At 42.0% G+C, this 14260-nt stretch overlaps 1 protein-coding gene across 1 annotated transcript in view; it reads left to right on the forward strand.

The window, feature by feature from the left end:
* The first annotated feature begins 4924 nt into the window (after positions 1 to 4924).
* The window catches only part of CD83 (CD83 molecule), a 138699-nt gene continuing 129363 nt past the window's right edge, over positions 4925 to 14260 (forward strand). The window contains exon 1 of the mRNA XM_012476575.3: positions 4925 to 5055. The gene's annotated coding sequence lies outside the window, so the exon portion shown is untranslated. The remainder of the gene's footprint in view (positions 5056 to 14260) is intronic.

A 14260-nucleotide genomic window follows, 5' to 3' on the forward strand; every position in this document is an offset into this window, starting at 1 on the left:
TGAGGTTACAGGTGCACACCACCACACCTGGCTAATTTTTGTATTTTTAGTAGAGGTGGGGTTTCACTATGTTGGCCAGGCTGATCTCGAACTCCTGGCCTCAAGTGATCCTCCTGCCTTGGCCTCCCAAAGTGCTGATATTACAAGTGTGAGCCATCATGCCTGGTCAACTTTTCTTGTTTTTGATGACCTTGGCAGATTTGGTCAGGTATTTTACAAAATGTCTCTCAGCTGGGATTTGTCTGATGTTTTTCTCATGATTAGACAGGGGCTATGGGTTCTGGGGAGCAAGACCACAGAGATTAAGTGCCATTTTCACTGTATCATATCATGATACAGACTATCATCATGACTTATGATTGATGGCCTGGGTCATCTGGCTGACACAGTATTTATCATGTTTCTCCTCTATGAGGCTACTCTTTCCCCGACTTTCTGCACTGTATTCTTTGGAAGGAAGTCACTGTGAGTAGTCACACTTAAGGAGTCAGGAATTATGTTCCATTTTCTTGAGCTTGGAGCATCTAATCAATTATCTGAAATATTCCCATATGGGAGATTTATCTCTTCTCCTTCATTTTTTCAATCTTTAGTTATTTTGGCATGGACTCATGGGCACACATTTTATACTTTGGGATATAAGCCAGTACTACTTTATTTATTTTGTTGCTGAAATTCTTACAGCTTTGGACATTGAGAAGTCTTTCAGTTGGCTTATATTTCCTTTTGACACACGCTAATTATGGTGGATTTTTATATTGTTTTTTTTTTTGAGCACTTTCTTACTTTGAGCACTACAAGAAGTTCTAGGCCCATCCTGCCAATTTTTTATCCCAGTTCTAAATAAAATTCGGGATCTGAAAGCAATCAGGAATGGGGAAATGACTTCGGGGGGAAACTTGAGGGTCTGCCAGACTTCATTTTCTGTTGCTTATAACATAATACCTGAAATTGGGTAATTTGTGTTTTTTTTAAATTTATTTTTATTTACTTTAAGTTCTGGGATATATGCGCAGAATGTGCAGGTTTGTTACATAGGTATACATGGGCCATAGTGGTTTGGTGAACCCATCAACCCATCATCTAGGTTTTAAGCCTCGCATGCATTAGCTATTCGTCCTGATGCCCTCTCTCCCCTTTTCCCCATCCCCCGACAGACACTGGTGTGTATTGTTCCCCTCTCTGTGTCCATGTGTTCTTGATGTTCAACTCCCACTTATGAGTGAGAACATGTGTTTGGTTTTCTGTTCCTGTGTTAGAAACTGGGTAATTTGTAAAGAAAAGGAATTTATTTCTTACAGTATGAGGGCTAAGTCCAAGGTCAAGGTGCCACATTTGGCGAGGGCCTTCTTGGTGTTGGACATTTTCTGCAGAGTCCCAAGATGGTGCAGGGCATCACATGGTGAGGGGGCTGAGCATGCTGGCTCAGGTCTCTCTTCCTCTCCTTTAAAGCCACCAGTCCCATTCCCGTGATAACCCATTCATTCATTAACCCCTTAATCCATGAATGGATCAATCTGTTTATGAAGACTGAGCCCTCATGACCCAATTACCTCTTAAAGGTCCCATCTCTCAATACGGCCACATTGGGGATTAAGCTTCAGCAGGAGTTTCAGAGAGGACAAGCACTCAAACCCTAGCACAGACCGTTCATCCTTTGATGCTCAGATCAGGCTATCTCTTGCCCCAAATGTCTCCTCTCCCAACAACTGCTGTGGTTTCTTTCCACAGAATTACCACAAGTACTGCCTCTATGTAATGCTTTGTAAATTGTAAATGATTTATTAGCCTTAAATCATTTACTGTCTTATGAGTTTTCAGGCGTGTATCTTTTCATCAGAAATCTATTGCGAGTGTCTTGTGCGTAGAAGCTATAACTCATGCATTGCCTGTCTCTCACATCTAGTATAAGGTGGACACACAGTGAATGTTTGCCTAAGACACAGAATGGTGTCTGGTCAGCACAATCTCCCAATAGGCTACATGCTTACAGTCTTCCATCTCTTGGATACCTAAACTCCTCATTACCCCTTTTCTCATACATGTAAAGGGGAAATTTGAAAAATTAGGTTGTTTTGAAAATGACGAGTATTTAAAATTATTTTTGTAATACATGATATGCAACCTCAGTAGACCTTAACAGAGCCTGATCGTCTGAGGTTAAGAGAAGTCTAATTCATGAGCAAAGTAGTTTAAAAGACTGTGGCTTGGTAATATGGCATCTTTCCTTCTATGGTAAAGGATTAAAAAAAGTAAAAGAAAGCATTTTCCATTCATCACTTCAGTGGTATTATTTGACACATTGAGATAATGATAGCAGTTAAAAAGAAATATTGAGAGTCCAACAGACCAAATCGTTGGATGAAGAGCTATGTTTTGGGTGTAAACATGCAATTATGGATTTCAGAATAACAAGCACACATTTCAATAAGATAGGCTGAGAAAGCAGCAGGATTATAAGCTGTTCTAGAGCACAGTAAGTGGGCTGGAGAAGAGAGAAGGGAGACTGGGGCATCGGGTGGGAAACGGTGTTGAGATGTTCAGCCCACTCCAGGACCTGAGCAATCTGCTTGTTGTTCATTTCTTATAAAATCATACCATAGAGTAATGAAGTTTTACTTCAAGAAAATAATCAGAATTTTATACATCAATCTCAAGGAGAAAAATTACTTAGTGTGATAAATAAGATACTACACTGGGTAATTCATACACATCATTATTTTGTAATTCTTCTAGCAATCCAATAAAATAGATATTATTACCCCATTGTACTGATGGAAAAATTGACTGTGCAATGGGCCAAGGTTACCAAACAATGTCAGACCTGGGATTCTTTCCTACAGCTGGCAGATTCTGAAACCTGGGTTCGTCCCTGCATTTCTCCTAATGCAGTGGTTCTTCACCTTGGCTGCAAACAAGAATCACTTGGAAGCTTTAAATACTCTTCCTACCCAGGCCACACACCAGACCAATTTAATTAGAATATCGGGGGTTCATCTTGCAATTTGCTCATTATGAAGCTTTGTTTGTTTTTGTTGCTGAAAAGGAAATACCTGAGGGTGGGTAATTTATAAAGGAAAGAGGTTTATTTGGCTCATAGTTCTGCAGACTGTACAAGAAGCATGGTGCTGGCATTGGCTTCTGGGGAGGGCTTCAGGGAGCTTCCACTCTGACAGAGAAGAAAGGGAGCAGGCATCATGTGGCAAGAGAGGAAGGGAAAGAGATAGGGGAGAGAGGTGCTGGACTCTTCAACATCCAGATCTCACAAGAACTGAGAGTGGGAGCTCACGCAATGCCACGAGAATGGCACCAAGCCCTCATAAGGGATCCACCTCATGACCAAGGCTCCATCTCCAACATCACGGATCAAATTTCAACATGAGGTTTGGAAGAGACAAGTACCCAAACTATTAATATGCCAGAGGTCTTGGGAAATTATAAATGAAAAAAAAAATTCTATAAGTGGAAAATTACAGAAAACAGCATAATGAGCTTACCTCCCAGCTATATCCAAACTCAGTCCAAAGTTACGCTGTATTAGTTTTTCTTAATAATTACCTTTGTACCCCTTTCCGACCCAGATATCCTCTCTCTCCAGAGTTGTTCATCATTCTTCTGTGCGCTGTAGTGCCTTACTACGTATGTATTTACTAATGTGTAGATGATTTCTAACTTTGTGTAAAGGGTACATATACCATGCAACTTTCTGTAACATAATTGTTTTTGTTGTTGCTTTATGTGTGTTTTTGAGATTTATCCATGTTGACACAAGTGGCCGTGTAGTATTCCATTGTAGATACCACAAATGTGGTTTTTCTAACCTTTCACATCCACCAATGTTATTAAAACAGTTTCTGGGCCAGGCACGGTGGCTCACACCTGTAATCCTAGCTCTTTGGGAGGTCAAGGTGGGAGGATTGCTTGAGCCTGGGAGTTTGAGACCTGTCTGGTAAACACACCAAAACCCTGCCTCTACAAAAATAGAAAAATTAGCCTGGTGTGGTGGCTCACACCTGTAGTTCCAACTACTCAGGGGGCTGAGGTGTGAGGATGGCCTGAGCCTGGAATGTTAAGGCTGCAGTGAGCCAAGATCATCAGCCATGGTAACAGAGCGAGATCCTGTCTCACACAAACAAACAAACACCCAACACCAGTTTCTGTTTCTTTACGTTCTTGACAATCCTGGGTATTACCAAATTTTTAATTTTTACCAAACTGATGGGTGTGGAATGGTTTAAATTGCTTTAATTTGCATTTCCCCAATTATTAAGTGATTTCAGCAGTGTTTCTATATATTTCTTGTCTTTTTATGTAATTTGCTCATTTTTCTTTTGGCTTGTTTGTCTTTTCCTCATTGGCCTTTAGGGTATTATTGTGTGAGCTGTCTGCTCATCTTTTGTCAGTTAGACATACTGCAAATATCATTTCCAGCTTGTGGCTTGTCTTTTCAATTTGTAATGTTTATTGGTGAACTGAAGACTTTAAATTTGATGCAGTCAAATACATTCATCTTTTCCTTTATGGTTTATAATTTTAAAAACTTTAAAAGAAATCCTGCTGTACTCTGAGGTTATCAAATTTGCCTACATCCTTTCCTCAAATTTTAAACATTTCTATATGCAGGTCTTTAATCACCTGGAGTTGTTTATTTTGTATTAGGTAGGAGAGGCTAGGTTATACCAAAGAAAGAAACAGCCCCAAATCTCAGAGGTTTAAGTCTAAGTTAAACCTCATTTACAAAACTGCAGGTCCACTGTGGGTTTGCATGGGTCTCTGCTCATTGGAGTCCCTGAGAGATGCAAGTTGAAGGAGGCTTTTCTAGACAAGGCATCTGAAATGCCTGCAGCAAGGAGGGGGTGTGGAGAGTCACGCATGGCGGTTTGGTTCTGCTTGAAGATAACACATTTCTTCTGATCAATTTCAGCAGCCAAAGCAAGTCATGGACCACGTCTAGCTTCAGAGGGGACAAAGAGCTACAACCCCATCCTGGGCCCAGAAGGCGGATACAGTTGGTGCATTTGGTAAACAGCCCTAATGATGACTCATCACTTTAAAGTAAGAAATTAACTTTTTTATTGAAATAATCAATAGCGTCAGCAATTTTTGAAATCTTCAGTATTTCTTGATCTCTAACATCACTTGTCACTTACCAAGTTTTCACATTGGCGTGAGTTTTTCTTCTGGCCTTCTCTCCTGTGTCACTGTTATACTTGTTCAGTTCTGTGATGTCCCCCTAGTTTTAATCACAGGAGCTTCGTGCAGCTATTAATCTGATATCTTGCAGTAAGAGACCCCTAACCCAGCTGTCCCTTTAAACCAATGTCACCTGGATTGGGTGGCAAACTCCTGAAATCCCAGCTATTTAGGATGCTGAGACGGGAGAATTGCTTGAGCCCAGGAGTTCTGAGGCCAGTCTGTGTAACATCGCAAGACCCTGTCTCAAAAAACAAAACTAAACTAAAAAGAGTAAACTTGTCTCTGCTCGTCCCAATGTTTTGCTTTTGCTATGAATTTCTAAATCAGTTTGTAAAGTTTTATGATGTCCGTCTTAGAAGTTTTTCTAGTGTGCCACAGCAAGCACTTACCAGTGCCAGGATATGAGCCTAGGTTACTGATTCCCATGAGAAAAAGCAGCAGTGTCGTCAGCCTCTGAGCTGCTGCCAGCAAGCCAGGAGAGTGTAATTATCTTGTGTTCTCCCCAAACTCCTTCAGTGCATTGGGTCTGATTTTTGTAGCTTCCACAGCTCCTAGCATGCGGCTGGCCAGGGGAAACAGCACTTGGAAAACATTTGTTGGGTTTAACCAAATGTGAACATGTGAGACAAGAAGGCTAGATGCACCCAGCAGAGAGGGTCTCAGAACATTACTAGCCCCGGTGGGTGGAAACACAGAATCTGCTTCCTCCAATGAAGTGGCCTGATCTCGTCACTAGATATTGGAAGGAGGCCACCTTACAAAGCAGGGACTGAATTTCTCATCCACATCCAGAGCCAGGCATTCTAGAAATGACGTCTGTTTGCCACCTCTTTCCAAAGCATTGATCTCTGATCATGACTCATTAGCCCACAAGCATCTCCTCCCAGCTGGCTTATAAGAATTAATCAGCTTCATCACTGCAGTCTTTCCCCTTGGGGAAAATGGTCAGTGTATACACAACAAATGCTTGTTGAATTGGACTGAAGGGAGTCTAGCTGTCAATCTCTCCTCAAATATGGCTGGTTGGAGAAAAAGGAATGTAATAGAATATATCAGAGGAGATGTCTCTCCCAGCCCCTTGATGACTCTGGTGGGATCTTCCCATGACCAGCGTTGCTGTATGACTCACAGCTCTGTTTCCTTCCCTGCCCTTTTGTGGCAGGAAGGGAAGATGCTGCACTTCTCACTCATGAATTGTGCTTCTTATGACTCAGTCAGCCAGCCTTTTAGCATTGATTTGTTCTTGGTGGGCATCGTTGGGCAGAAGGCCCTGCAAACCACAGAAGTGAGGGTGAAGTGTGCGCTCACTTTTGTATCAGCAAGGTCAGAACTCAGAGGCTGTTTATTTCCTTCCAAGTGCCCCATACTTTTGCTGCCCCTGGGTGAATGATGGTGCCTTGATTATAGGCTAAGAGGCAGATGCATGCGTGCTTTTCTACACAGTGCTCTTTTATTGAATGTAAAATAGAGCTTTAAAGAAAAAAATAAAAATAAAAATGGTGAGGTTTAACATTAGTTGGTTTTACTAATAATTATATTACAAAAGGTTGGTACTCCATGCAATGTAATAATTGGAGTTTTTCAGTAATGGAAGGTGTTGCCCTGAGAACAGTGAGCTCCCATCACTGCAAATATCCCACAGAGGCTGGCTGAAGGGAGAATATACCACATTGGGAAGGAGATCTGTGTTATGGAGGAAGTTGGACCAAATAGCTTCCAGGACCCCTTCTAAACTGGTTTCCTGAAGTTGCTGTAACAAACTACCATAAACCCAGGGCTTAAACAACAGAAATTTATTTTCTCTCACTTCTGGAGGTTTGAGGGCTGAAATCAACCTTTCTTCGGGGACAAGCTCCTTTTGATGGTCCCAGGGAAGGCTCTGCTCCAGCCTCTCTCCCAGCTTCTGCTAATTCGGTGGCTTATGGTGGTGTCACTCCAGTCTTCACGTGGCCTGCTCCCCGCATGCGTATCTGTGTCCAAACTTCTCCTTACAAGGATACACGTCATGTTGGATTAGTTTTCCTCTGGTGTGACCTCATTTACCTAATTACAGCTACAAAACCCTCTTTTCAAATAAGCCCGAATTCTGAGATAGTAGGGGCTAGGACTTGAAACATATGAATTTTCAGGGGACACATTGTAACCTGTAACTCCGTCCAACTCCGTGATTTGATTGACCAGATTAAAGACATATACAAATATAACTAAAATAAACACCCATTGACACTATTCATAACCGTTTTTAGTTACTACACATCTAAACTTGGCATTCATGTGTCCGGTCTTAAAGAGAATGTGTGCTTTTTCTTATCCTGAAATCCTTCAGAAGACCCTTCCCTGTCCATGTTCCATTAGCTCCACGGAAGACTTGCTGCCTGCAGCCTCCGCTTGCCTCCCACAAGAGATTCCTTGCCTTGATTGCATTTAATAGAAGTATAATCTGGCCTTCAGATCACCTGTTCATTTGATTTTCCCAGTAATCCCTTTGTTTTCTGTCTCTGCATTTGCCAGCTGGGTCTAGAGCTGACTTTTTCCCCCCTGAAGGGAGGATGCTCCCCCCATCAACATTTGCTTTTTGAACCATGAATGTGTGTGGATGGTCCCTCAGGGTTTAAATCAAACCCCCACAAACCTCAGCAGTACCAGAACATCACTTTCCAATCCCTCCTTAATCAGAATGTAATGAAACTTTGAAAGAAAAGCTTTTCAAATGCGATGAATGATTCCATCACAGGAGAACAAAGGCAAGACAGCTAATTAGGCAAAAATCTTGTCCTCAGAGTTTCTCTGTTAATAATCAGAATATTCTTATCATATTGCAAGGAAAATAGGAAAATTCATATATCCAGTATAATCTCAACTGTGGGGACAAAAACAGAAAAAGGCTGTAGTGACTCCAAGGAACGTGTGGAGAGTGGTCATCAGCGGATCACTGAATGCAGGCGATTTTCATTTTTTTCTTTCTACTTGCCAGTATTTTCCAGATGTCTTTCCATTGCCTGTGTTTCTTTTATCCTTTCTCTTTCTTTTGTTGATGAAGGCATAAGGATGGAAGTTCCTGCTCCTCCAAGCCAGAGCTGTGTGTCATATAACCTGTCGAGCCCAGCTCTCCAATAACTGAAGACGTTCCCTCAATACTGGTTGAATAGCTATAGAAGAAAGATGGTTTGAACTGTGGAGTTTCATATGAGAAATAGTGTAGAATGGCTATTTATCTCATTTTTCTCATTCAGTTACACTTCCAATGCATGCCATATGCCATAGGTCATGATGAAGTTGTGCTCAGGAGCTCAAGGTTAGAGGAAAATGGGAGTTTAGGTGAGGGCTAGAGAGCTGCTAGTGAGGGAAGCCAGTTGCACAGGCTTCAGTCTTATAAATTGTCTCGATAAAAGGAACTTGTGAATTTAGGTACTGGAAACCAACAAACTGGGGGAACATGAGCGGAGGGAGCTGTGAGAACTGAGCCCAGTTGCCTGACCAGCACTCTTGCTTGATTTATGTAGAGCCATGTGATAACTAAGGCCCAGATTGGTATACGTTCTATTATTTCAAATTCCAGCATGAAAACAAAAGTCATTGCATTCCTTCAACCCACTGCAAATCTTCATAGCAACAGAAATAGGTGGGCCTCCCAGGTAGGAATGATGAAGAGCCATTGAGAGCATTAAGACACTAACCCAGCTGCCACTAGTTTTCTCGGAAAATCCTGTTCCCACCCTCAGTGATGAACTCCACAATAAACTGTTCTGAACACAAGGAAAATGGAAATTCCTCTTCTCCAGATTTTTGTTTTATGACCTAAACAGAGGACCCCAGGCTACTTCCAAGAATGCATCTAGATGGGTAGCCAAGAGCTTTCTAGTGACGAATTCTCAGAGTAGGGCTAAGAGAGACGCAGGTGTTTCCATTAGTGGTGATGGGCACCTGGCCATGCTCCTTGTTCTACTTGAATGCATCCTTTTATGCAGCATAAAAATAAAGACTCACACATCTGCTGCCCTAAATTTGAGGAAAGCATTTTCAGTAGAAAGTTGGGTTTCTCTCTCTCTCTCTCTCTTTTTTTTTGAGACAGAGTCTTGCTCTGTTGTCATGCTGGAGTGCATTGGCACAATCTTAGCTCACTGCAACCTCTGCCTCCTGAGTTCAAGCGATTCTCCTGCCTCAGCCTCCCGAGTAGCTGGGATTACAGGCACATGCCACCAAGCCCAGCTAATTTTTGTTTTTTTAGTAGAGATGGTTTTTATTTTTTTTTGAGATGGAGTTTCGCTCTTGTTACCCAGGCTGGAGTGCAATGGCGCCATCTCAGCTCACCGCAACCTCCGTCTCCTGGGTTCAAGCCATTCTCCTGCCTCAGCCTCCTGAGTAGCTGGGACTACAGGCACGCGCCACCATGCCCAGCTAATTTTTATATTTTTAGTAGAGATGGGGTTTCACCACGTTGACCAGGATGGTCTCAATCTCCTGACCTTGTGATCCACCCGCCTTGGCCTCACCAAAGTGCTGGGATTACAGGCGTGAGCCACCGCGCCTGGCCGGGTTCTTCTCTTGAATCACTACAATGAGGACTCGTCTGTGGAACACAGAATGTCACAGAATTGGCTTTTTGTCCCAAGTGATGGGTGTATCCCACTTTGACTACACAGTCAAGGAGTTAAAGCCTAGAGTAGAAGACGTAGAGGAGATAATTTGCATCTTAGAATTGAGATTTTATTGAGTAATACCATTTGATTTTTTTCACACAGGAAAATACCCTTTTCTGTCTTTAAGCTGATCTGAATGTTTAGGAGTGGAGTGGAAGTCAGCACTGGCCCTTTGTGTAGTTTCAGAAGAGGCGTCTCCTGGACCTGCCCCTCTTTGGTACCCTCCTTTGCACACCCCACTTCATTTGTCCTGCTGTCAACTTGGCATCAGCATTTCCACGCCCAAATATGCCGTATGTGCTCTTCTGACAGTGAGGATGTCTTGTTTCCTATTGATAGAGTTCAGAACTCACACCTTCTTTACAGGTTGTCAAAATTCTTTTTGCTAGTCTGTTTTTTTTTCTTGAACTCCTGATCTCAGGTGATCCGCCCACCTTGGCCTCCAAAGTGCTTGGATTACAGGCGTGAGCCACCATGCCCGGCAGTCTGTTTTTTTTTTCTAATACAAAAAGATTTACTGACTTGTTCTTTGGGATTCGTGCCCTCATCTCTGAGTCTAAGCCACGCCTGAAAGTCAGAACAGGTGTGGCAGTTACCTTGGGAAGATGCTTCTAACGCAATATTGAGTCTGTTATTTAGAGTGAATTCCTGTCCCCCCTCCACATTCCTCCTCTTTCTCTTTTTTCCTTCCCTCCCTTCCTACTTCACTCTCTTTCTTCCTTTCAAGTATTAACTACTCAGAATTCATGGCTCCCTTAGGATGGAGGGAATGAATTTCTTTTCTTTCTTTTTCTTTGAGACAGGGTCCTGCTCTGTTGCCCAGGCTGGAGTGTAGTGGCATGATCATAACTCACTACACCCTCAGCCTCCCCGGCCCAAGTGATCCTCCCACCTCAGTGTCCCAAGTAACTAGGACTACAAGCGTGTGCCACCACATCCAGCTAATTTTTAAATTTTTTGTAGATATGGGGTCTCCCTATGTTGCCCAGGCTGGTCTTGAATTCCTGGGCTCAAATGATCCTCCTGCCTCAGCGTCGCACAGTGCTGGGGTTACAGGCATGAGCTACTGTAGTCTGATTGGATTTCTATAGAAGATTTCTTCTTATCTTGTCCTGCATTCTCACTTAAATTTTCCCAATGTAAAAGTTTCATTTCGGCCGGGTGCGATGGCTCACGCCTATAATCCCAGCACTTTGGGAGGCCGAGGCCAGTGGATCATCTGTCAGGAATTCGAGACCAGCCTGATCAATACGGTGAAACCCGGTCTCTATTAAAAATACAAAAATTGGCTGGGCGCGGTGGCTCACGCCTGTAATCCCAGCATTTGGGAGGCCGAGGTGGGTGGATCATGAGGTCAAGAGATCGAGACTATCCTGGCCAACATGGTGAAACCCCATCTCTACTAAAAATACAAAAAATTAGCCGAGTGTGGTGGTGCCTGCCTGTAGTCCCAGCTACTTCAGAGGCTGAAGCAGGAGTATCGCTTGAACCCGGAAAGCAGAAGTTGCAGTGAGCCGGGATCACGCCACTGCACTCCAGCCTGGCGATAGAGTGAGACTCTGTCTCAAAAAATAAAAATAAAAATACAAAAATACAAAAATTAGCTGGGCGTAGTGGCGTGTGACTGTAGTCCCAGCTACTCAGGAGGCTGAGGCAGGAGAATGGCTTGAACCCAGGAGGCAGAGGTTGAAGTGAGCCGAGATCCCACCACTGCACTACAGCCTGGGCAACAGAGTGAGACTCCATCTTAACCAAAAAAAGTTTCATTTCGAGGACTCTTCCTCTCTCTGCATCCTCTGCAGACATTTTTCAGAGCCTGTCTCTGGTGACTTTCCTTACTGAACTCTGATGCTTTGCTGGTGGCTGGAAAGCCAGTGGAAGCTTTTTAAGGGTGGTTGCCTTGATCTTTGCATTGAAAACAGTATATTGCTGACTGTGATTCCTACTGTTATGGGAGAGAGATGAAGTGTTTTTTTTTTTTTCTCTTTCTTTCTTCTATACTCTTTTTAAAAACCTGACAATTTTTTTTCTAACCCACCTGAGATCTAATTTTAACTTCATGATCTTTTATATGTTTTGACATTCCAGAAATCAAAATGTCAGTGAGATGATCTCCTGGTAGAGTTTGATCAGTTATTACACAGACTTTACCAAAATAGCGATTAGTCTTGCCTGTCTGTTTTCTGTGGAAGGGGGACTTAAAGGATGGGTTAAGCTTTAAGTCTCTCTATAGGGGGATAGCATGGCAGAGGGATTAAAAGGTCTGAGCTCTTAGAGGGTCTGAGCTCTTATCTGGCTCTGTCACTTACTACTTCTGTGTTCAGAGGAAGCCATTGGCCTTCTCTACCTCAGTTTCCCTACCTGTAAAATAATCGTAAAGGTCATTTTCTAAATGGATGTTTGCTCCATGCCTATTTTTTACTTAATAGCAAGCTCTTTCATTCATCTCCCTGAGATAAAGTCAGATAAAGTTTAGGGAGTCAGAAAAGAAAATTAGGGGTGTTAAGTGTCTCAGCCTTGTGTCAGAGGCCTGATTTTCCATCATCACTCAAAAACATTTGCTAGGGACTCATCTGTGGTAGACCCTGGGCTACTGTCCCCATTTCTCTGTGCAACATGCCCTAGGGCTTTAGAAAATCTTTTATGAGTTTTCTTTCACCATTTATAAATTGCACATGTTATATGTTATTATAAGTTGCACATGCTATATGTTATTATAAATTGCACGTGTTGTATGTTATATATTATAAATTGCATGTTATAAATCGCACATGTTATATTATGTTATAAATTGCACGTTATATGTTATAAATTGCACATGTTATATGTTATGTGTTATAAATTGCATGCTATGTGTCATAAATTGCACATTATGTTATAAATTGCACATATTGTATATGTTATAAATTGCACTGTTTTGTTATAAATTGCACATGTTGTATGTTATCTATTATAAATTGCATATGAATATACATATTGCATATGTATATATTATAGATAATATTTATATTATAAATTTAAATAACATGTAACATGTGCAATTATAATAGATAACATACAACACGTGCATGTATGTTGTATGTTATAAATACTATGTTGTATATAGTATATGTTATAAATAGCACCTTATATGTTATAAATTGCACATGTTGTATGTTACGTTATAAATTGCATGTGTTGCATGTTATTATGTTATAAATTGCATGTTATATGTTATTGCACAACTCTTATGAGTTTCCCTTTCACTATTTATAAATTGCACATGTTAACTTCTACCTCCCTCACTTCATAAGTCTGTCATTAGGCTACCTGGGAGTGCTTTAAAATGCTCTGAGCTCATTAAAAAAAACAAATTTTCTGTTTTCCTAGTTTACAAATTCTTGTGGGTTTGATAAGAACAAATGCATTCCCTTATGCCTCTGCACTCAATATTAATCTTACAACACTGGTATTAACGACATCTTTGAAGTAGCCATCAGCCTAAATAGCACACTAGACACTTCTGTTTCCATGGAATATACTGCATTGTAAGCCAGAGAAATAAATGCTGGAATCTATTTTTGAGGAGAGAAAAATCTACTGGTGGCACCTAGAGGTGTTCACGACAACGTTACTCTGAAGACCATTGCCTCTCTACAACCTGCTAAGTGCTACAGAAGACAGCATGGGCTAATTTGAGTGTGACGGCCTCGGCTCTTTTCCTGCATCTGCTGGCGGGGCTGTCATCATTCCTGCTGGCTGCTTCTGGAAGACACCGCTTCCCCCCAGCAACTTGTCCAACCCCAACTCCTCCCATTGCGGTTCCCCTCCCAGGGCTTGTGGAGTTTGCTGTCTCCACCCCACAGAAGCCATCAGCTGCATTTCCAGAGCCCCTGCTGGGCCTTTCTAGGTTAAGCTCCTGCACACAGTGGAAACATGCAGAGATCTCAGGGACAGAGAGTCCACTCACATACGGGCATTGCTGTTGCCCTCTCATAAACATTGACTGTCTTTGAATATCCTCTAGAAAATGGGGCTCTGCCGGGCAAGGTTTTGAGACTACCCTGAATTTAGGACAGAAAAAAGCATCTTATGAGAATAGGTTCTGGCTAGTACACTCTGCCCTCTTTACACCAAAGCCCTTTATTCTATTTTTATTTCCTGCTACCCACAACCAATGATTGATAGTTAAAAATCCCTCCTCATGTCCTTTCACAGTGTTTTACTATTTGATAGTGTTTGACAACCTGAAGATGTCATCAGGAATGACCACATCTTCCATTATAGATCAACCTGGCTGTGAACAAGGGGCCAGCCATCACAGTACAATCACACTGAACTATTGTGACCTGTATGAGGAATCAGCATTTGTGTGTGTGTGCTTAAGACTGATGTATAGCATGCAAACCACCTAAACGAGCAGAAATACATGTCCATAGAAGTGG

Source organism: Aotus nancymaae, unplaced genomic scaffold, assembly GCF_030222135.1.
Source record: "Aotus nancymaae isolate 86718 unplaced genomic scaffold, 86718_ANA_hifiasm-v0.15.2.pri h1tg000051l, whole genome shotgun sequence".
NCBI classification, from domain to species: domain Eukaryota; kingdom Metazoa; phylum Chordata; class Mammalia; order Primates; family Aotidae; genus Aotus; species Aotus nancymaae.